General features: G+C 38.7%; 1 protein-coding gene and 1 long non-coding RNA gene across 4 annotated transcripts in view; both read left to right on the top strand.

Annotated features, from left to right (window-relative positions):
- The first annotated feature begins 627 nt into the window (after positions 1-627).
- Positions 628-3,623, top strand: LOC137037452 (uncharacterized). The gene is made up of 3 exons (XR_010897281.1): positions 628-907; positions 2,105-2,181; positions 3,290-3,623. It is a non-coding gene; the product is annotated as an uncharacterized lncRNA (long non-coding RNA).
- Positions 3,624-7,042: 3,419 nt separating this feature from the next.
- limch1b (LIM and calponin homology domains 1b) overlaps positions 7,043-23,268 on the top strand; it is a 77,891-nt gene continuing 61,665 nt past the window's right edge. Inside the window, exon 1 of one of the 3 annotated variants that reach the window (XM_067384435.1) lies at positions 7,043-7,145. The gene's annotated coding sequence lies outside the window, so the exon portion shown is untranslated. The remainder of the gene's footprint in view (positions 7,146-23,268) is intronic. The other 2 variants (XM_067384418.1, XM_067384426.1) reach the window with 2 other exon arrangements.

Below are 23,268 nucleotides of genomic sequence, written 5' to 3'. Positions count from 1 at the left end.
CCCCCACAAACAACATTACAAATGTTAAAAACAACAACAAAAGCCAAAACAAAAAGTTTTTTGTAGAAAAACCTGAAGTGTAATAGTTGTATTAGGTAACAGAAAAACAGCAAGACTCACTTTTTTTTGTTGCTGGGGCGTCGTGTCTTGTGATCCCACATCGAAGACATACCAGAAAGATGACCTAAAAGAAATGTCATCTGTTTAGTATTAAGCAGTGTCATGTAGAAAGTTGGTCATTTAATTCTCTTTATGCTGTATTTATGTTTTCATGAACTCCTGTGAACATGTTTGACCATGCTTAGAGAGCAGTTTTTACAAACTGTACAAATGTTATGTTAAAAATAGATAAATAAATAAATAAAAAAACAACAAAGAAACAAAATGTAAACAACATCAGCGATTAGTGGGGGAAAAAATTTCATTTACAAATCACCAAACTTTCGCAATAGACCAGGAGAGAGGATTTCTGTATTATTTATAGCTAATTGGCACTTTTCAAAGATTTTGCCACAACTATTTGCAGACATATGAAGTAGGAGAATATCTAACTGTATATTGTGTCACTTTGAACATCCCATTACACTCTAAAAACTCCTGGGTTATTTCTTTAACCCATTTTCTGGGTTATTTGTGTTGGGTTAAAATTATGGGTTATTTTTTCAGAGAGTAACCATTTTCTGGGTTATAGGGCTAATATTTTGACCCAATTCCTGGGTTGTTTAGGTTTCTGGGTTATTTTTCAAAGAGTAACCCATGTTCTGGGTTAACGCCCCTTCCCCCCGCCCTCGCTGTTGTTCTGGAATTTTCTCACAACAGTCGTTTGAAACAACCGTCACTTGAACTTGAACGCACTCGATCCGTTTTGGCCTGGGCTTCTTCGGTGCAACTTCATCGCGTGTTCAAGGTAAGCAAGTATTTTCAGTGTCAATGTAACGTAAACTTTTCTGTGTCCATGTCCCCGTTGCTAGTTTAGCACCATCTGTTGAAAAAATGACCATGGCTTACCGTGGTAATTCTGTGGTTAGCACGTAGCCGCCCACGGATATCGCGACAACATCTAACTAGTTTAAAGTCCGTGTAAAGTCAAAATAAATATGTGTTTTGAGTTTGTCAGACTAAATAAGAAAGTGTTATTAACCACCCAGCCAAATTTGAATGATTAAAAATAACGATAAGTTCATGAAATTAGGTGTCAAAATGGTTGTGCTTTTTACACATCGAGAAACGTATGATCTATTTAATGTGTTTAGAAGAAAATGACTGAATTCACTTTACACGGTCTTTAAATTCTATTTTTCATAAACTGTGCTGTACTTATCTCATTGTTATAATACTGGTAATAATACGATAAGCACAGTGCAGCTAGTGGCGACTTCATGCCGCGTTAAGGGGGTCGAACACCGGACGAGAAGCGCCGCGCTGCGCCGCGTCTAGGACAACTCAAGGTATCGCGTACTTTCTCAGTTTATGGCCAGCAATATTGTTATGTTTTAGGACATTATGAAATTAAGATAATGTCAGTAGTATGTTATGATTGTACTGTATAATTAAATACAACCGTTGCTGAGTCTGCAGTCTGAACACTTTACCTCAGAGCGTCCGTTAACTGAATGAATTGAGAATATCACCTGAAAATCCAATAACATCAGCAATTTTCATTCAAGCAGCTGATTTCTGTAAATTAATGTAAAACTAAATTTATATTGCAGCACATGGTGAAGTCAGTATATACATTAACGACGATTTGAGACAAATAAGTGTAAATTTAATATAAATCGATGTACATGGCGCTCTGTGGCGCTGCAGGATTTTGAACAAGGTCCCGAACCGTTGCTGGGCGCCGCGGACAGACGCCGAATGGCGCCGCCGGTGTGTGTACACTCATAGAGAATAATGTGTTTGAATTTTAAATACGCTTCTCTTCCGGTGTGCGACCCCCTTTAGCCGCGGCTAGAGCGACGAGGCTACACAATAGTTATGTTAACCAGCTGCGCTGTGCTTATCATATTATACAGTGCCCTACTGTCTTAAGTAGTGAGAGTTAAAGAAGCGTTTCAAGTCTTCAAATTGTTGCTAACCTCTATTGCTATGTTTTCTTCAGGTCATTATAAATGGACAGCTTTGTCGCTGATAAGCTAACTGAGTGGCGGATGTCTGGGCTGATAGAGAATTTTAGAGGTGAGCGTTTTACTCTTTTAAGGGATAATTCACCCAAAAATGAAAATATGATGTTTATCTGCTTACCCCCAGGGCATCCAAGATGTAGGTGACTTTGTTTCTTCAGTCGAACACAAATGATGATTTTCAACTCCAACCGTTGCAGTCTGTCAGTCTTATAATGCGAGTGAATGGTAACACAATTTATAAGAGTCAAAAAATATGCTTAGACAAATTCAAACTGAACCCTGCGGCGCGTGACGACACATTGATGTCCTAAGACAAGAAACGATCGGTTTGTGTGAGAAACCTAAGCGATTGCTGAACGCAGTTGGACATAGTGGTGTTTTAGAGGTAAAAAATTATATAAATACTGTTCGGTTTCTCGCACAAACCGATCGTTTCGTGTCATAGGACATCAATGTGTCGTCACAAGCCGCAGGGTTTAATTTGGATTTGTCTAAGCATATTTTTTGACTCTTATAAATTGTGTTACCATTCATTCGCATTATAAGACTGACAGACTGCAACGGTTGGAGTTAAAAATCATCATTTGTGTTCTACTGAAGAAACAAAGTCACCTACATCTTGGATGCCCTGGGGGTAAGCAGATAAACATCAAATTTTCATTTTTGGGTGAACTATCCCTTTAACTGCCCTCATATCATCTCTCTATACCTAAATATTTTTCTTGAATATGGCTTAAATGTGTCAGTGTAAGATTTTGTGACAGTCACAACTTCTTTGACAGTGGGGAATGCATCTCTATAATAACCCTTATAGTTAAAAGATACTTGTGCCTTGTCTTTAAGCTGTTATGCATAATAATGGGCCAGATATTCACCTTTGCATTAATGTCATTATTACACTTGTTAATGAAAGAAAAGATGGACAGTATAGACTGTCATTCACACAAAATGGGTAATGCTGCAAAAGAACCACATTAGTTAACTAGCAAATTGGGCCACGTTTTTTTTTTTTTTTTTTAAACAAAACAAAAAAAAAACCAACAGCATTCCCTTAAGAGTGATTATTTATTAGCTTGATAATCAAAGAGTGTCTGGTGAGTGGTTCACAATTGTCTCGACTTATTAACAATACTCATGTTGTCTTGTTTTCTGTCTTTCAGGTGAAGACATAGATGAGGAGGCATTTCTTCTCTTAGATGAGGACACTATCAAAAATCTTGTCCCTCAAGTTCAATCCAGTTATTGAATGTTGTCAAATGTTTGAGAGAAAATGAGTTGTTTATTTTTCTATTTTTTCTAATGTCTAATGTTATTACAGTGTGACCTAAGATAAATAGGTCCAAGTGTGTAGAGTTTAATTTAATTTAATGCAATAAAAATGTAAAAGTGCTTGAAGTGTGTAAGTTTCTGAAGTTTTATTTTCTGAAATAAGGCATACTGGCATAGTAACCCAAGTTAGGTTATTTTTGACCTTTGACCTTTGGTTAAAAAGGGACCTACTAATTTCTGGGATATTTCAACCCAGATATTGGGGTTGTTCTTTTGACCCAAAAGTTGGGTTATATTAACTACAATTTTGGGTTATTTTAACCCAAAATTTGGGTCAGGTATTTAACCCAGAAGTTGGGTCAAAAAGAATAACCCATTTTTCTGGGTTGAAATAACCCAGAAATTAGTTGGTCCCTTTTTAACCCAGGATTTGGGTCAAAAATAACCCATTATGGGTTATTTTTGACCCAGGAGTTTTTAGTGTGTACCTGTTTATTTGCGGCCAAATAAGATCCTTAGCTCATACATCTCTTTAATTTGTTCCGTCCTATATGCCTTATACACACTTTTGTAGTAAACTCATCTCTTGAATTTAGTTTTGTGCAAACACAATTTTTTTAAATTTGAACTAATGGTTTTACCAGAGTGTGGAATGCCTTTTAACAGCCTTAGCCTTTTAAGATTAACAGCCTTTTAAGATCCTTAGCTCATACTGTACATCTTGGGCTGGATGTTGAAGTGTTAGTTGAAAAAGTATTAGCAAATAACAAACAAAAATCTTTAAAGCAACATGAAACCATAATATTCGTATTGAAAATATTGTATAACGTTAAAGTACAATCAAAGTTTAACTTACATAATATTTTCTGTTAGTATGAAGCTTTTGTCTAGAACACCCAATACAAAGTGTTGTGCTCTGGGTGAGAGCTCACAAAGATTACACCAAAATGAGCTTTCTTGAGCATTGCATGTTTGAACTGTGCCTGTAGTGATCAACATTTTAGGTCTGAAAAATAAAAGGAATAACTATAGGCCTATGGCTAACTGGGAAAAATAACTGTTGGGGGTAAATGAAACATTCTTTTTGTCTTGTTTCAGTAAAATAACAGTACTTGATGAACTAAAAGTTGCAGTAATGTTACTGTTTTCATCAATTTATTGTAGAGAAAACCTACACAATATGAATTTGGGGTGATTGGGACACATTTTGCCATTGAGATGACTTGGAAAAAATGTCCTAATCGACCTGTATTAATCCTTAGGTTTACAAAGCCAAACAAAGTTCACAATGTCAGACTCTTCCAGATTCACCAGAGCTGTTGTAAAACACCCCGAAACATCCTTAGATGTTTTACAGTCTTTGAAGAGCTAATATCCATGCGTTACTGATTCTACGTCCCGACCAGATCCTTTCTTGTTATCTAACAGCATGATACAATCACTCGTGATGTCGTAAAAGTTTAGACGTTCAACTGTGTGTGTGTGTGTGTGTGTGTGTGTGTGTGTGTGTGTGTGTGTGTGTGTGTGTTGTTGTTGTAGAGGGGGAGAGCCTTGAAAGTATTAGGATTGAAAAGATCTAAGAGTAAATATAACTAAATTAACTAAAATTAACAAAAATCATATTTTTAAATGTTATTTTGTATATTTCATTAGGCTATTTTGTTTTAGGCTATTTTGTTTTATTTGTTTTGTTCTATTTTGTGGGCTATGTCTTTCCTTTGGATGTACGTGCAGCTTTACACAAAATCCTCTTTCAAATGTTTGTCATTTGGGAGTGATGACGTCTGAAACGGGACAGATTAAGCCACTGTTAAATGTTAAAAATGGGAAAACTTCTTATTGGACATATTTTAACCACTGTTGTGTGTTATGTTTAATGCTTTACGCATTGTAACGGTCACTTTCATTCATAATTTGAGTTCGAATGACAACTGCGCATGTGCATAGAGGGACATAGCTCAGGTGAGCAGCAGAAGAGAACCGCATCTCTTTATTTAATTTTCCTCTTTTATTTGTGACCCGACTTGAATGTTTATATGTATATTTTTTCTCACTTCATGTATGCGGACGTTTAAGTTTAGCTATATTAGCCTATTAAACCCTGGGGCGTGGGGAAATTATGACAGCTCTCTCTCTCTCGTGCATTTTTTCGTCCGGTACAACACTGTTTTTCTCTTTGGACTACGCAACATTTTGACTTTGCGTTACAGCATGTTTGAGACATTGTTTTAGAAGCACTTTTGACCTCTTTTGAGATTGTTGAACATCATGTGAAAAAACTTTTTGTTTTGGCTTTTGTTGTTGGGAGGGAGGGGGGGGGGGATATTTTTATGGGGGGCCATAAATCAATCATTCTGACATATAGTGCAGTATAATTCTCTCTCTTAAACAATATACAGGTGCATCTCAATAAATTAGAATGTCGAGGAAAAGTTAATTTATTTCAGTAATTTAACTCTGGTGGATCCAAAATGGTCAATATTCATATTCATTCATTTTATTCATATTTCATGTCAATCAGTTATGGTTTATGATTTCTCAATATTACATTTGATTTGAGATATTCATGGATCCCTACTCCATATATTAATCCTCATCATATTTTCAGGTATTTACTCTTATGGTTATTCTCCTTTTATATTTAAGAGTATGTATGCTTGTTATATTCAACAGTTCTTCAAGTGTTCCAGTGTGACAGGTCATGGTGACACGTTTGTGGTCAGATATTGGACGAGTTCTGCAGAAGCGATGATGTTTTCAGAATCAGTTGCTCATTTGATCTTGTACCTTTATATCAAAATATGTCTGTTCACTTCAGCACAATCATGTGATCACTAATAACGGCAAGAAATGAGAAATTACATTAAGAAACAGTGACGATTAAATACACAACCAGAGAACGTGTTATGTAAACTAATAAAAAAGTAAACTAATCCTACCTGACTAATTAGACACAAAGTCCAGATTAAAGCCCCGCCCATTCTAACAGTAGCTCGTCATGTCCACTAGATGGCAGTGCGGCATCAAACACAAGAATGACATCAGCCACTGATTTCACTGATTTCACTGATTTCTTTTGACTACAAAGTTATCTTTATTGTGTCTCAGAATCACATGAGCAGCTGTAAGTGTTCACAAAGAACATCAGTAACACAATAAACAAGATCAGTTGGTTTACTTAAAATGTTGAATTTAATAAAATAATAATAAACAGAAAAAAAATTCAATGTAATAATCTAAATAAATGTTTGATCTTGTAAGCAGTGCAGCTGTGTATGAATATTTGAATGTATCTGATCTTAATTTGTGTTTATTACTTATTTAAGAAAGTTCTTATGAAATGAGGCTCTGGAGCAGGGCGGCGCTGGGAAGCAATGCTCGACTCTGATTGGCTGTTTGGGCCGGTGGGCCGGGCTGGAACGCGAAGCTGCGTTCTGATTGGCTGTGTGAGGCGCAGCGCGTCTCTCCTCTCATGCGCGAGTGCGGCAGCAGCCCTGCGTCACGACACACACACACACACACACACACACGCGCGCGCGCAGAGTCCTGAAATAACTTTACCTGGCGAGTCGCGTGTCTGTCCGTCACTCCGCGCGCGTGAGGTGGAGTTTACTGAGGCACAGGCTCTAAATGGCGAGTCGAGGATCGGATGCAGGACGACATCTTCCTCTGCAGCCTCATCATCATCATCATCACACCGAACCGGCGCCAGAACCTGCTGTCCGCGAGGCGCAGCGATGGATAGAGGTGCGTGACGTCATGCCACTGCGTTATTCGGGAATACATGATGCGCGTGCACGCGCAGGTGTCTGTCTGCTGTATGAAGAATGTTTTAGTCATTCTGTTCACCTGTTGACATGAATCAGGAATGTTAATGGAATTGTTACTCAGTAGGAATGATCCTGATGGGATCAATCCAGAATCCTGTAAGGATCCAAATAAGATCTGAATCTCACTTAATCTCGCTGAATCATTAGTTCAGGTGTGATAGATTATAATAATAGTTTATAAGGTTATAATTGCACTGAAATGATTCAGTTTTTTGTGTTGACTTGTTGAAGTAAAGTTGAGATTTGTCAAAAAATCCAGTGGGATTTCTGTCATTACTCAGAATCACTCCAGATGCAGGAATGGTCAGTAAAAATCAAATAAGATCTTATTAAATGAACTGAAATCCCTGTTTTATTTAACCAAGTTAATTTTCTCTTTATCCAGTTGGATTCCATTAGCATTCCTTTAGGATTTTAAAGGGTTTGTGCACACATTCATTCAGGGTTTTTAGACATTAGTTCAGTTTGGAAATTAAAGTCTCAAAGAAACGGCATATGTCAGAGAGAAATGCATTATGGGAAGAAATGCAGGTTGGGAATTGGTGAATATCCATCGGTTGATGATTGAATGGAGGAAGATCTGAATGACAGTAAGAAAGAGGCGATAGACAGACAGATTCATAATAATGTCATGGTGCTTCACACTTGACTCTACATGCTTCTGCATTCATCTGGAGAGAAACACAGTTTCAGAGAGATTAACGTGAGCTCAGATGTTAGCTGTCTCTGATCATCGCCAGTATCGTGTGTTCAGCTCGACCCGCAGCGGTCATACCCGGTGCCAGATGCCCCAAATAACTGTTATTGAAAAGCACAGGCCTCAGCGAGAGGCTTTTGTGAGCGGAGCTTTTGTGTGCATTGTGTGTCTCTGCTGTGATTATTGTGTGAAACTGGAGTGTTTCAGCGCAGGGGTAAGGTGTGCCGCTCTTTATTCTTCATCCAGCACCTCTTCTCCAGTGAATGTACACAGACGATCCATGAGTTGTGTCAAAGCGCTGTATGAATGCCTCATTCATTCATTCATCTGATGTTTGATCATGGATCTACTGACTGTTCTTCAGCTCCAGATGAATGTTTCATTCTTGCATTAACACAAAACCAAATGAATGAATGTTTTTCTTTTGGGAGTCAACAAAGAGCATGAGGATTGTGATGTTGACATATAAAACATAAGATGATTAGAGAAAGGCTGTTCTGGGCGGTTACCAGAGTGTTGCTAAGGTGTTATAAGTGGTTGCTAGGGCGTTGTTGAAGTGGTTGCTAAAATAACAGTGTAATAGTTCTCTGTAGCAAAACCAGTGTGGGATAAACTAGTGTAGGCATTAAATTTCATTTCTTAACTCTTTCCCTCTTTCCATGTGTTTTTTTTAAACGCCAGCATTTTTGATCATTTTCTCCAAACTTTCATGACCTCCAGAATATTATGTTGTATGAATATCTGAACATGCAACAGTATATCAAACGAAAGAAGAACAGAGCCTCTGCTTTAACCAAAACAAAAACATTTTATTCTAGCTTCATGCATTATTTTTTATCAACACTTTAATAAAAAGTTTCATAAAATAAGCAACATTGTGAACAAAAAGCTAAGAAAATCATGTTTTTGTCAGACTTCGTCAGATTCTGAGCGCTGATCAGAACACAGATGGAGCAGATCGAGTCCATCAAAGCTTCAGTCGTTTCTTCTTCATGGTTCAACATCTCATTCAGTAACGATAGACAGTTTTGATTTAATGTTTGATGATCGTGTTATTAATGTGCGTCAGCAATGCTTCTATCGCTTGTTTCTGCTTCTTCTTCCCTGTGTTTTGATCCAGAGATTCTGTACTATTTCAGAAGATGTGTAATAGCGCCCCCTACAGTATAACAGTCAAAACATGGATTGACAGAAAATTCTGTCAATTGTCTTGATGATCAGTTTTTCAGGGTGGGACATATCAAAAAGTAGGGCTGCACGATTAATCGCATGCTATTCTCACGCGCATTTCTTCAGTAAAGCCGGTTCCCTGATTACCGCTAAATCACCATCACCTGCTTTCAAATGGAGCGCCATTTAATAGACAGAGCCGTAGATCACTGAAAAGCCACGCAATATCGCGTTCATTATCGAAGGCGATTCATCTGCGATATGAACGCGATATTGCGTGGCTTTTCAGTGATCTACGGCTCTGTCTATTAAATGCCGCTTCATTTGAAAGCAGGTGATGGCGATTTAGCGGTAATCAGGGAACCGGCTTTACTGACGAAATGCGCGTGAGAATAGCATGCGATTAATCGTGCAGCCCTATCAAAAAGCTCTTTTGTTTTTGTTAAAATTGCCAATATATATATATTTATATTTTAAGTCATAGCCTCTGGCAAAGCAGTATTTGGATACTTCAGAGAACATTTAATAAGACAGAAAATCTGATGAGAAGCAGAAATGCAGAATGATGTCATTAAAATTGTTGGTCCGTATTTGTGGTAGAGAGAGACTGTACATTTTCAATGCATATATCTTCTAAACGTGAATTTTGATTTCATGGAGACCTAAATATTGTAAGTAAAATAGTATATGTCAGAAATAGTCAACTGCTAACAAACAAAAACTGTAAAGCCATGTTGAAAGATGACTAGTCTAAACTCAGTCTCAATTCTGAATTGATGCTTTTTAATTGATTAAAGTGCCCCTATGCTGTTTTTAAAGGTTTCTAATGTTGTTTTGGAGTCTCATTCAACAGGTTTTCATTCATCCAAGATCAAAAACACTTAAATTTTCTCATAATATCCACTGCAGCATCAGCTCTTTTCTCTCAGTGTCTGAACACGAAGCTTCAGTCCTCTAAACTCCTCCTTTCTGAGAGCTGCTCTGCTCTGATTGGTCAGATGGCCCAGTCTGTTGTGATTGGTCGACCGTTTACAGTGCGTGTCAGAAACAAAACGCACATTACCATATCTGAATTTCAGCTCCGGATCTTCCTCAGCACATGATACAGTGACACAAACAGTAAATCAGTTTCAGCTCTAGTCCTTTGAAGTGAATCAAAGTGGATTTGCTTTAGCAGCAGAAAACAGCGTCAACACGAACAACACGAACCAAACTGTTGTGTGGCAAAGGAGACGCTGTTCACTGGCAGCTGATGAAGAAAATCAATCAATCAATCAATCGATCAATCAACCAATCAATTAATCAATCAATCAATCATGGTTGACCAAAGTTCTTTTTCAATGAATAAAATCACAATGAATTAAGAAGGAAACAAGATAGAGAAACAAAATAAACACACATCAGGCAATCAACAATATACAACAGAGCCCTGAAATAACATGCTTAATGAATGTTAAATGTCAAGGAGAATGAATATATCTTAAGATAGGATTTAAAAGCAGATGGGGCGTGCCTAATGTAAAGAGGAAGGCTATTCCACCAGCGGGAGCGAAAACGAGATCACCATGATTATAAAGTTTAACTTTGGAGACAGTGAGTAGGTCAAGGTTACAGGATCTCAGGGTTCGAGAAGGGAATAATCTAACAGCAGCTGAAGAGAGATTATATTAGAGATAGATTTGGGGAGCATATACAGGGAAAACAACACCGGTCCCAGGATTGATCCCTGCAGAACACCACAACCAAGAGTTATGTTGGAAGATGAGTGATGCCCCAGACGAACAGTAAGCCATCTATTTGACCAATAAGAGTGAATCCACTGTAATACAGTACCATGAAGATCCCACACAAGTCTCCAGGCACGACAGGTGTGTGTCGCGGTCAAACAAATCAACTGAAGAGATCTAAAAGGACTAGAGCCATAGATTTCCCTGAATCAGTCGTGAGAAAGATGCATTTGAGACTCTTAGATGAGCAGATTCAGTGCTGTGTAAAGCTTTAAAACCTGATTGAAAAACTTCATTGGTAGAATTATCTGACAAGAGAGATTGTAATTAGTACAACTTTCTCCATGATCTTTGAAATAAAAGGAAGGTTTGAAGTAAGCAAAAAGTTGGAAAGATTCTGTTTTTAAGAGAAAAGCTGAGATCTGTTCATTGATAAGCTCAAGATTCGAGATGGTCAGATCAAACTTTGTGCCCATTTAAGATGTTCTTGTTTGTTCACAGTAAACACAGTGTCATCTGATCTGCTAACATGCATGTGGACGATTCATCTCGCAGCTGCAGGATCAATTCTGCATATCCAGACTGATGAGAAAGAAAGAAAGAAAGAATAATGGAGATAATGGAGAATGGTGTTAAGAGTCAGGCAGCATCTTGACTGAGGAAAGCAGAGCTCCTGCCAATGATGAATTCAGTTGTGATGACGGGTGTGCAGACATGTTTCCCTGCGGCTCAGAGCCGGTCCTGAGGAGCCGTGGAGAGGGTCATGCGGGGTGACGGCGTGTGATGATGTCACTCGGAGGGGCGGGACCTTGCAGGAATGGATGAGACATTCCCTGGAGCTGTTTTGGAAAATGAGGGAGGTTCAGTGTTTATGGCATTGTCTGTCATGATCCTCTCAGATGGTTTAGATCTGTGTTTGTGCATGTGTGCCTACAGTACATTTACAAAACCAATCTGATGAGTTGATCAAGCAGTTAAATGGTAGTTATAGGACATATAAAGTGACAGAGATGAAATATTGTAACTTAGATTGAAGATATGATACTCACTGTCGTTCTGAAGCTTTATGACTCTCTCTGGTTTGTTACAGTAACAGTCTGAACTGTTCTCTATTTTACAACAAAAGTGGATTTATATTGTCAAGCAGCATGAAATTAGCATAAAAGTTGTCTTTACGAGTTTTGCTCTCTGAGAATTCTTTGCTCTCGACATGCGAGAAGCGATGAGATTTGACATCACTGGCATCAAACCTGGTGTGAGCGTCTGAATGAACACAAGCGTGAATGAGGATTGAGAGCTGTGATGACGGAGGACGAGATCTTCAACAAACTACTTCAGTGTGATTCTGCTCTGAGTTTGGAGTGACGTGAGGATGAGAGTTTTGTCCCTTTAAGGATAACACAGACTGAAATGTGACAATAGAGGGATCTGAGAGAGGATCATGAGGATGTCCATGGGAATATTTTAGTTTTTTCCTCAGACATATTAAAAAATAATTTTCATAAATGTTACTCACACATACTTTCATGCAGTAGTTTAAAGCACCTGCATGACCTACTGCTTCTGCAGTATTTTGAAGTGTGCATTCAAAGGACACTTTACTGTGTGTGTGTGTGTGTGTGTGTGTGTGTGTGTGTGTGTTTTAAGTGGGACAGAAGTGATGTACTCATGGGAGCTGGGCTCTTTTTGCTTATCAGGGTAAAGTGCCGCCTGTGTGACTACACACACACACACACACACACACACACACACACACACACACACACACACACACACACACACACACACACACACACACACACACACACACACACACACAGTGACAGTAAACACTCAAACACTGCCCAGATCTTTAGTGGTGTTTGCTAAGGCAAGCGTTACTATTATTATTGGTCATACTTTGAGATGGAAGAGAGATCAGCAAATCCTTAAAGTCATCATGAAATCAAAATGGACAATTTTAGTCTTTTATGGAATATTTCAGTGTTTATTCTAAATGATTTATCAGTTCACATCATCATTTATTTTGTAAAATTCATGTTCCTCATAATCTTGAATCAGAATATCTTCCTCTTGCAGCATCTCTTCTCTTCTCTGAGGATGAGGGCGGGGCAACCTGTCACTCACATGAGATCCACCAATAGCAAACCACAACCATCCAATCAATTCCCCACAGACACAATCAAGCCCCGCCTACATTTGTTCTTGTTTGCAAAGCGTTTCACTCAGATATACAGATTAACTCTACTTTTCTTCTACTCAGTTGCACTTAAGTCACATTTATTTGTAGTGTTTTTCAAAGCACACTGTTTCAAAGAAGCCTTACAAAAACTCTGATTTTAATGTTTATAATATTTTAATACCTTATAGTTGCATTTGTCAGATTAGATCTGAGTGATCATATAGTTTACATTCTGTGACATACAAGCGATCAAGCAGTTGAGAAATGCCTCATGTCTTGCTCTCACTCGTCTTTCTGGTTTCTGTTTTCAGTTTGTTCAGAATTTGACTATAAAATGAGCTGCAGAGAGACGGAGCAGCGCTCTTCTGATCTTCTGTGTGTTCATTAACACTCCTCTGTGTCTCATGTTAACACACCGCTGTGATGAAGCTCTGTAGATCATCAGATCTGTGGAAGTGAAACGCCTGTTCAGAAGGGACAGTACTGTGACTTACTCTTCTGGTTCAGTTTGGTGTGATTTGCTGCTGATATGAAGATAGTTTTAGTAAATAACAGAAATGAACAGCTCTGATGTGTTCAACATTAACATTGTGTGATGAATGTGAATTGTTTTTTGTGAATGCAAAGTAGGTTATGCATTTATAAATCATATTTTGTCATCAAATCCATTTGTCTAACAGTGGGAATGTTCTCATGGCTCTCATCGGATGTGACATCGTCCTACACACAGGATTCAGATTCAGATGGTGGGGAACAGTGACGGAGCGAATGAATGAAGCCTTTCAGAAAGCATCACACACACTATTATAAATGAGCTTCACATACAGATGTGTTTTGTCTAGACAGACAGACAGTACAGTCATCATACATATAATGTCACACATTTACACACATTAAAGAGATCAGAAATCCTCTCTTAATTCTACACACACACACACACACACACACGCTGTCATGCCCACACCAGTACATTCCTAAGATGTTTAATTCAGTATACCGCCTTAAAACACACACACACACACACACACACACACACACACACACACACACACACACACACACGGCCTGACAATGCAGTCGGTCATTACGCTGGAGAATGACACAGTCAGACCTCAGCTGACCGATGTGTGTCTGCTCATCTCTCTCTCTGTCAGCTGAGAACAAACCCAACCCGTCACTGCTGTGGCCGTATGCTCTCGGCATTAGGCAAGTCATGCTTTGCCATGAAAAAAGTTGATCTGTAGGGCGTTCACACTGATTCTCTGTAAAAGAACTAAACTCACACCTCTTTCTGTGACCCAGAAGTGAATTGAGTGAGAAGAGATGGATCTGTTTCATTCTCATTGTACTTAGTCCAGAATTCATGTACAGTCAGTCAGTTGTGGCTTTCTGTGTATCATTTATTTAAAGTACCAAGACTTGATGTTCACAGACTAATGGAAGTTGACCGGCACTATTTTAATCAGCGAGGCTGACTGGGAAACATTCCTCTCAAATTCACACAGAGACACACTGAACATGCAGAAATCAGATTCAACAGCAGTCTTTTTGAGCTTCAGTGTTCACAGACACTAGTCCATATCAAGATCTGATTCATTCTACAGCACTACTTTTCATTTGACTTTTGACTTTTGATATTTACCCAAAAATGGCCAAATTCCGTAACATTCCACATACAGTAAATTCCATTTATATTACTGGATTCATATCCTGGCTGGAAAAATACCCAAACATCTTAAACCAGTTTAGTCTGGTTTGCTGGTTTTAGTTGTTCTTGGTTTAGTTAGTTTAGTTTAGTTGTTGCTAGTTTTAGAGGACACTTTTCAGCTGGTCTGGTTTGGAGATCAGTCGGCCGACCAGAGAAACACCAGCTTGACCAGACCAGGACAGCAGATCGTAGACAGCATGAAATGGAAATCACAACCAACTTTTCTCCCTATTATGATGTAAAACTAAGTGATTCGGTTTATCAAACCAGAATGAAAAATGTAGGAAAGGATTTGACTTTGTCCATTGGGAATTAGGATCATAAAAAGAGTGTGTGGCAAACTAAATAGAGGCAGATCTCAGTGCATGTTTGCAGTCAGTTTTGGAGGGCAGGCATTTTTTTTTTACAGCAGATTGAGGAATTGCATTGTCTCTTTCATCTGGAATGTTTCTGGTCACAGCAGGTTTTCATTCAATAATATCCTACAGTGAAGATGAGAAACGAACCACAGAGACGATGACAGTCCTTCACTGGAGATCTCAGCTGTGTGAATGATTGACAGGTCTGATCTGCCACTCTTGACTTCAGCTTTTCATTATAAGCCATTGTTTATGGGATGTTCAGATGTTGAGTTGTCAGAAGGAGCTATATCTCAAATATGGCTTGCAGACACATTTTTCATATGAACTGAATCACTGAGTGAAGAACAGTGTTGAAGATCACAGTAACTCAGCGTGATGTTGTGAGAGTCAGCCCCTGATCTCCTTTCTGGCGTGAAGTCATGATGGTGTCTGTGTGTTTCTTCTCTACTCATTCTCCGTTAACTAGCCTGACATATGAATTATTTTGGGTAGGTGTGAACATGGGAGTGTTCAGGAGTCTAGACCTCTGCTGGTGTCGCTGCTGGAGATGAACAACCAACTCTTGCATATACTCTTGTGTACTGTGTGTTTATTTTTTGTTCTTTCTTGTCATTCATTCATCATCTTCACTTACTTTGCAAAACATTATTTTGCTTCTCTTCAGCTCTGATAAAGACATCCACTCTTGCATGTTTGTGCATTTTGGGGGCGGAGCAATGAAGGGAGGGGCGTGTCTTTCTCAGAAATCACTTACTGCACCTTTAACAGGCTGATCGGAGAGCTTACTGAAAACACCAATAAAACACAAACTTTAATAGGATCGTATGTTTTCTTTTTTTTTCAGTTTAAACATACAATATTCAGATATTTATTGAATTATTTAGATTAATTCTTATTCATTAATTGACTTATTTATACTTTTGTTCCTGCATTCTGCAATAGATATCTTACAGACATGTTTTTATGATGGCGTGTCCAGTTAAACATAATGTAATGAATCAATGTCAAATCAAAACAATGGACAAATCCAGAGACTGTCTGGGGATAAGAATATTTACATTGAATATACAGTCTTACACTAGAGTCAATCCACTGTGTCACTCTTGAACAACACTGATATGAGAAATAGTCCTTACATATATTGTATTATATTCCAGCGACCATAAAACCTTGTTTGTGTTTTTGAATGCGACTGAAGAAATCAGTTCTTTAGCTGCTTATATAAGCTGGTTTCTGCCTGAATCCTCTCAGTTTTCTGCTGTAATTAGCTATTATGAAACTGCATAGAGATCATTCATGAGTTTCTTTAGCTCTCTTTCAGAACGCCTCAGTATTGTTGGTTCAGTCGCTGCCGGCCCCGTCGCCTCTCAATGAAGCCTCTCTGTCTGAGGGATTCCTCAGGGATGAAATATGATTATGGATCAGAGAATGGAGTCATTATCAGCCACACACACACACACACACACACACAGGTTTGACGAGAGTCCAGGGTTCATGACCTCCGGCTAAATCAGCTCAAGTCTTTCCGATCAGGAGCTGGAGGCGTGTGCGTGAGCATCGAGAGAGAAACTCTGTGTCAGGCCTTTGAGTGCTTCATTTATCCAGCGCAGGTGAACACAACAGTGTGTGTGTGTGTGTGTGTGTGTGTGTGTGTGTGTGTGTGTGTGTGTGTGTTTGTCACTCCCTCAGGCTCAGGAAACAGCTTGTACACGCCTCTGTTGTCATGAATAATGCTCTGACAGATCATAACTGGGCCAATGACATACACAAGTGTCCATGTTAATCTCTTACAGTGCTTGCTTTATATTGTTCTGTCTTTGAATTGCACTTTTGAAGTATTTTGGACTAAGTTAATATTGACCCAGTCGTTTGTTCCACACACTGACCTGTAATAGCCTGGAAGTATTAGAGGAAGTGACCTAATCATCTCCAGATATAGATCCAGTTGTGTTTGAGATCCCAAAGCTGAAACAGACGGATGTTTGTGTGACTCTGAACAACACTTCGAGAGGCATTTTTGTAGTTTACGTGAAATCTCCTGGGAGAGGATTAAATTCAAGGAATCATTAAGGAATATCCCAGGGGGTTTCCCACAATTCAACTCGTATTGCGTCTGTAAGGCTCTGTGGCTTTCTATAGGCTACAAATCTCTTTGCTTTAGAGTTTAAGTCACTGATTTACTCACACTTTACCTACTGAAACACACGAGTGCCTTCTGAAGGGCGTCACTGCCGCAAATCACTGAGAGAAAATACTGCTTAAAGTCGGCATGAAACGGAAGGTTTTTTCCCTATTGTGACGTATATCCGAGTCAAACAGCTTTTGGAATGAGACAAAAATGCAGGGCGGGACTTTATATCATCCTCGGGAATTGATTGGATCGTGGGAAGTCAGATCTGAGGATCTTTAGTCCCACCCTCCACCGAGACACTTGTCATGAAGAGAACGGACATCGTTTCCAGAGGGAGGAGAAGTTATTTTGATGAAAGTGCAGATGAATTTTGAAAAATAATGATGCACACGGATGTAGATAAAATGTAGGGCGTGTCTTGGTTATGTGCATCACTTGTTGATTGGATGTTGAGATGTGGGCGTGGCTCTCAAAAGCGGAGGTGGTTTAACATGAATAAATGATTGGAGAAGACCTGCATATGTCACCTGACTCAGAGAAGAGACTGACGCTTCACCAGAAGAAGCATTACGAGGTCAAAGAATGAGCTGTATGAATGCACAGATGAATTGTTCTCAATCAGATCAATGACATGCAGCTAGAAAACAGACAGGGTGAAATCTCGTTTCATCAGGTTTTCCCAGTACTGATCTTCTTCATATTAGCTTAGTTCAAACATTGGATTTAACGGCGAGTCAGTTTTGGATCTTGTAGCCCCTCAGGGTTTCAGAACGGCAGGATCTCTGCGCATGGGACTCGAGGAAGCTGGGATTAACGGGATCTCTCCAGCAGGAGGAACGACCCACCCGCTGGAATGGAGCGCTGGATCAAACCTTGGGAAAATGGCACAGGGACAGATCTTTGTGAGTCCGCGACACGAGACGCAGGAGAACTGGCACAGACACGGACACACTTACTCGACGTGAAAGAGTGTGTGACTCGACTCTGAAACACTTTACATGAAGCAAACACTAACATTTCTACTCGCCGAATTCCCTTTCTTTTTGTTTTAATTGGGGCAGATCATGGAAAACAGGATTTTCTTTCTAATTTAAAATGAGTTGCTTCCTCCCCAGTCCTGCTGCAAAAACTGTGTCATTCAGAAGGAGTCAGAACTATCAGCACACTGACCTCCCGGATTCAGCCTACATATCAGAGTCTGTTCAGTGTTGAGAAACTCATTCTGGATGAAAACAGCCAATCATAGCTGAGGTCTCAGAGGTGGAGTAGCTCTCATGCGGACGACGCTGAGGATCCTAAGAGCACAGTTATATGAAAACAATGTACTAAAAACATGTTTTTCTCTTACAGAAAACAGTGTTGTCAAAACGATCACACGGATCGTTGTATTCACGCACGCTGTATTCTGCTGTCAGGCCAGTAGATGGCGATGTCAAGTAAAGAAACACTAGACTGAACGAGTAATTCACGTGCATGACGTCACCGTTTTCACAAATTCATGTTTTTGTAGTTTACACAGCTATAGTTGTCAAAAACTTGCACTTTGAAACCCTTTTTAAAAAGTTTGTTTTCGGGCCCCCAAAACTATTAAAAAGTTTTCAGTTTTTAGTTGAAAGTGGTATTGCGTAAACGGATACTAAAATTTACAAGCTGTTTTTTTTTTATAATTTACACCTTTTCTTTTACCTAAAAAAGGAAAATTAAAGATTATGTCAAACAACTTAATATGATTTTTCAAGGTTTTATGTCAGGACATTTTAATGCAAATGTTTATGCAAAAACATAAATAATCATATTTTTTTGTCATATGAAAGTAAAAGTTTGTGCTAGTAAAATTATTATATTTTGTTTGAAAACATTTCAGAGCATCACTGATGTTTTGATGTAAATTTAGACAGTCAAGAGTTTTAAGTTAAAATGAGTTTAAGTAGATCCACTGAAGTTCATACTGTAATTCTTATATTATATGTTCTTATAAACTTCATCCAATGATATATTAACATAACATTGCTCATAAATATTGATAAAATGATATACTACTTTGCATTACACTAGTTTTTACTGTAGCTCTCGTATCATTTTAAATTGAAAGAATTTCTCTATTTTTAATTAATAAAAAGAGGGTAAATGAAGTCTGGTAAAAACATGGTAACGTTCAAAACTTTAAATATTTTGTGCATTCACTCATTAATGAGACATTGATTAGATACAGTATGGATTTAGTTGAAAAATACTAAGTTAAGCTCATGTTAGACTGAGTCAAAGTTCATCAGTTTTTAATGCCATACGAGGGCTAATATAGAATAGAGTCTCTGATCTGGAGGCTGTTTGATATGAATCGGGTCTTTCTTCACATGCGTGTCTCACTGAGCTTGTGTTCAGCGCTGATACCTGAGAGAAGGGTCACGCTCAATGTATTTCAGGGTCTGCAGAGATGTTTTCCCTCTGCTGGGCGGATATTGAGGCCTTTCAGGGGCACGTGGAGAGAAAAAAACACTTTATTTAAGAGATTTCATGGCAAATCAAAGCAGATCCTGGTCTGTGCAGCTGTCGGCTTTACTGTAAGAGTTAAACTACAGCTTTTCTATAATAGATCATCGATCACAAACCATCATGACCTGTTTTGTGAATCATCTCTAACGATCATTAAGCAGGCTGGCGTTATTTCAGACACTCATATATCGGCTATGGGCTCTGGGAAGATAATCAATAGTGCGACCCATTTAACGGCACCATACTGTGTCACTCACTCTGAAACACACGTGAGGATATGAGGTCTGGAGGAACTGGATCTGTTCACATCTTCATATTGAAGTGAATTGAAGAAGTTTTATACAGAACATCATCATATCAGCAGAAGTCGGTGAATAACAGACGGTCTGTGTTAATGCGACAGGACTGAAGCAGTGTGTGTGTGTGTGTGTGTGTGTGTGTGTGTGTGTGTGTGTCCCGCTGGTGAGTGTGTTTGATTAGACGTGAGATTTCCTGCTGTGGCTCGAGGTTACACATCACACAGAGTCTCGCTGTTTCTGGAGGGTTAACAGACTGATATTGTCTATTGTGTCCACATGGGCGGAGGTGAGCAGGCCTGTCGAATCATTCTCTATTGAAGTTAAGCAGCAGGGGATTCTGGGATTGACGGAGAGAGTGGTTAGGGCATCAAACCGTGGAGAAATTCTCTATTTCATCAATGTTTCTTGAGCATCAGAATGATTTCTGAAGGATCATGTGACACTGAAGACTGGAGTAATGATGCTGAAAATTCAGCTTTGATCACAGGAATAAATCACACTTTACTATATATTCACATAGAAAACAGCTGATTTACATTAGAATAATATTTCACTGTTTTACTGTATTTTTAACAAAGAAATGCAGCACTGGTGAGCAGATGAGAAAGAAACATTAAGAAATTGTAATTTTTCCAAACTTTTGACAGGCACTGTAATAACAAAATTAATTAACTAATTAGTTAAATAATTTACAAATATGTGAAAATAAAGTCCTCTACACCTGATTCACTTACTAATGCTGGTTATGAATGATTGGAATTAATTAACACACATTTAATCATTTCTGAGGTTTGGGAAGTGTTTGTGAATCTGGAGAAGAGTTTGAATTGAATGAATTGAAATTAATTTTACTAAAACACCAAAACCGAAAAAGTTTTTATTCAACCGAAAATCGAAACCGAAAATGTATTTTTACAATTAGTTAATCACATTTTAAAAATAATTGATAAACACAAATAAAAACATTAAAAATGGCACTTAACAGTTTTTAATGATATATTAATATGTTGTTAAAATATATAAACATTTAGACATTGACTTTGATTTATTCAAACATTAAATATTGAAGAACGGGTTGAGTAAAATATAATTATGTAAAATGGTGCATATAATTAGATTGCATATTACATATTAATTAGATTGCTCTTCTCTAGAGATTGTTTTCTGACTAACGAGTTGATAGACACTGAATTGCTTCTTCAAAACTTGTGCTGTTTTATTGACGTCTTTCTGCACTGATTGATGGATCACACGAGACACGATTCATTCAGTAGTAGTTCTGTATCTTCTGATGTTCATTCATGTTTATCTGCTGCTGTAACTAATGATCGATTCATGAGCCGTTTGGAGTGACATCTGTCATGAAGACATTTATTGCTTATATTTTATTATAAAATTGACAGAACTTGAAATCTGAGTCTTTGTTTCATATAAAAAATAAAGCTTTTTTGGTATTTTTGATGAGATATATTGATCTTGGTTCATGTAATCAATAAAATCAATATTGTCAGTCAATACACACATTTCAGTCAATGACTCCAGAACTGTTTCAGCTGATACCGAAAATTCACTTTCATATTTCATTGCCTTAATTTCAGTGCATCACTATTTCACTCACACATTACTGAAAGTTTCATGAATGAGGCTGATTGTGTCAGGGTGTTGCTTGGTTATATGATGCCATTCACACACTTTGGGAAGATAAAGTTTAGATATTTCCACCTCTGTATGATGACTTTATTGTCTGGACTTCTTCCTGGTCAGTGAACGTGTATCACAGGGTCTGCAGAACGAGCGTGATGTTTCATGAATGCACATCTCAGTCTGGGTGTGTGTGTGTGTGTGTGTGTGTGTGTGTGTGTGTGTTCACCTGTGGTTCCTCCGTCACAGAGAGCTCAGTGTGAGGAAGAACACACTCTTAACTCACTGCATGTGACGAGACGCTCTCTGTCGACCGTGTGTGAGAGTGTGTGTGTGTGTGTGTGTGTGTGTGTGTGTGTTGAATCACTCCAGGATAACACACACGGCCTCTTTAAGTGAACTGGCCCATGAGTTTCACATTACATTCATCACTTCATTGTACGGGACGTACAGGCACACGAAGTGTGTGCAAAATTAATGAATATTATTAATGAAATGAATTATGATACAATAGACGTATTGTCAAGAATCAGTGGTATGTTGCCATGGACAGTGATAAATACCCAGTTCAGCATCATTATGCAAAAATATTTGACCTCTCAATGCTACAACTGACCAATCAGAATCAAGTATTCTTGAGTCGTGTAATAAGATCTAATATTGTCCAGTATCAACCTAATGATGCTAATAATTAAAAAATGCCCATAGTGTCTCATTCAGATTCATCAAGCAGTGTATTGTGGATCATCTGTGCTGTAATGAGTGTGAATGAGAGTAATGATGTGTGAGTAATGCTGGGATTTATGTAATGTGTGTGTGTGTGTGTGTGTGTGTGTGTGTGTGTGTGTGTGTGTGTATTCTCTGTTTTAGGGTTCATACCGATGTATGACGGCATGGATGAGAAGACAGAGCTCATTGTGCAGCTTGTGTACTCAGCCGCTCTCCTGTCATCATGAGCTGGTTTAGTTATGGATCATATTTGTCTGTAATGACGACAGCGCTGTCACTCCGTCAGCGTGTGTGTGTGAATGTGCCGTTCTTCACGTGAAGGAGTCGATCGCTGCAGTTCTCGTGTCTCTGAAGGGTTTCTCCGCGTGTGGAGATGTAGGTGGACACACACCACATGATCTCCCACAGCAGTCAGGGTGATTTTATCTGGTTAACCACTAATAACAGTGCGGATGATCTCCGTCTGTGCAGATGATTGTAGATCGCTCTAATTGAGGACAGACACTCGATATTCACTTGTGGTTGAAATGCTTCAAGATGGACGAATCCTGTGCCAGTCTTCATCAAGGACGGTGTGTTTGATCCACTGAATCACTTGATTAGATGGAGACGGAAAGCCAGAATCGTCTCTGACACAATGATGGTTCCCCTTCTTATTAGTGAAGAACTTTAAGGTAAAACTTGAGAGAAAATACCCATTGTTGCCTTCAGGAAGAGCTTCGAGTGTTTGTATAGAGTAATAATCGCGTTCTTTGGGAAGGGCAGCGCAGATTCCTCTAGTAATAGCTCGTCGTCATTATCTGTCATTACTCGTCAGGGTCGCTAACAGACTTCTATTGTTCGACCTGCCAGAGTTTGTTTGTTTAAACTCCTGCAGCGTCTCCAGTTCCTGTCAATCATG

The sequence above is a fragment of the Chanodichthys erythropterus genome, chromosome 1, assembly GCF_024489055.1.
Source record: "Chanodichthys erythropterus isolate Z2021 chromosome 1, ASM2448905v1, whole genome shotgun sequence".
In the NCBI taxonomy this organism is placed as follows: Eukaryota; Metazoa; Chordata; class Actinopteri; order Cypriniformes; family Xenocyprididae; genus Chanodichthys; species Chanodichthys erythropterus.
The sequence above is the reverse complement of the archived record's forward strand: the minus strand, read 5'-3'. Positions and strand labels throughout refer to the sequence as shown.